The 1,723-nt window shown below is 39.4% G+C and overlaps 1 protein-coding gene across 1 annotated transcript in view; it reads right to left on the bottom strand.

Annotated features, from left to right (window-relative positions):
• The window catches only part of LOC118733634 (neurogenic locus Notch protein), a 204,205-nt gene that overhangs the window by 24,076 nt on the left and 178,406 nt on the right, over nucleotides 1-1,723 (bottom strand). The window lies entirely within an intron of this gene.

Below are 1,723 nucleotides of genomic sequence, written 5' to 3'. Positions count from 1 at the left end.
CTTGTCAAAATCTTTTCGATTTGGGGTTTCTTTGATGTATAGATGTTTGCTGATTACTTACCGAACCGATCGTCTCGATTTTGGCAACCAAACATTTGGAACTCGACTTTCAAATACCAATCGCGTACATACAATTGTGACTGACTAATAATCAAGAGATTAGACAGACAACGTCAAAACATCATGACATCACAGGATGAGAAATATCTAACTATACCAATTAAAAAACTCTTTGCTTTAAAGGGGAGTTTACCCGTCAAATCCAACCATGAAATTCAATAAAGAAATAAAATTCAATGGATATGAAATATGGGCAGCTCTGTGAACGAGTTAGTTACCATAACGTCGTAAGTATCAACTGATTTTAGGTTTTTGTCGTCATAACCATAAGCAGCTCTGAAGAATTTAACAAAGTTAAGGCTTTAGCGTTGTGGTTATGGGTTCTCTAGTTGCGCTTTTGCGCCCTGCTTCTGGGTGACATCTGGCGGAGGAAGGCAGTATAGCCCAAAGTAAGGTAAACAAAAGCTTTAAGTTTCTTTAGATGGCATCTTTTCTGTAGACATTGTTGAAGGTCCTATTCATATCGAAAGTGGACAGACCTTCTTAATAGAGCTTAACGAGTTTCGCACGATCACGATTGTATGTTTTTTACAAATCCTGGAAGAGATGCTGTAGACTTGTATTACAGGCAAAAAATATATCCAAGGAAACAATAGATATGATATCAAAGATATTTTTAACAACGTGGTCCAAATTTGGCTGGATCGACCATTCTTAAACCAGAGGACATTTCGTTTGCAGAGGGGTGAGGTTCATTTAATTACATAGATATGCGACAAGGGACAGTCCAAGAGGAGGGGTACGCTCGCCACTTCTTTGGAATTTTACGTAGAATACCCTTCCTATGCGTTTACAGGACACAAGCTGCAACGCAATTATTTACGTCGACAACACGGGCTCCAACTGCAACTGATAAGTACCCAGAAGTGTTGTGGAACTATTGATGGGCGACTTAAGCATCGTGGAAGCCTCGTCGAAAGAATGCGGACTGACTGCCCATCACACAAAACCCAATCACGTATCTTTTTACAAGGATTTTGTCGTCATTTTGGATAACATTTACTTTCAAGAAAGGAACTTGCCCAACACAAAAAATAAACAACGAGGCTATACCACAAAAAGATAGTGTCAAGTACCTTGAGATGACACTTGATAGGAGACTTACCTGGAAACGGCATATACATAGAAAATAAAATTTCTCAAGCGAAACTCAAAAAAGTGAAGGCTTGCTGGGTTATAGGACACACATCTAAATTAAGCCTAGATAACAAGATTTTGCTTCTTAATAGGATGATTAAACCATGTTGGGCATATGGAATCGGGCTTTGTGGCACAGCGCTCAATTCCTTTTTGAACAGACTACAAAGACTGCAGTCAAAAATTTTACGCGCCATATGCGGAGCACCGTGGTACATAAAGCATCTTAATGTAAATACGGTGCATGAGAACATAAGAAAGCTAAGCACCAGTTACTCAGCACAGTTCATGAACCATCCAAATCGATTCGCGAGAGATCTTCTTAGCCCGAGATATGCAAGAAAGCTAAAATGAAAAGATTTTCCCGATAATACCAAATGATGTGCAATATAATAAATTTGGATATCCGCAGTATATCAATTTCGGCTCTGGAACTCGTCCTTTCAGACCGCCTGCCCAGCACGAT

Source organism: Rhagoletis pomonella, unplaced genomic scaffold, assembly GCF_013731165.1.
Source record: "Rhagoletis pomonella isolate Grant_MI unplaced genomic scaffold, Rhpom_1.0 Rhpom_scaffold_00002, whole genome shotgun sequence".
Classification (NCBI taxonomy): domain Eukaryota; kingdom Metazoa; phylum Arthropoda; class Insecta; order Diptera; family Tephritidae; genus Rhagoletis; species Rhagoletis pomonella.
This window is presented reverse-complemented; position numbering and strand designations above follow the sequence as displayed.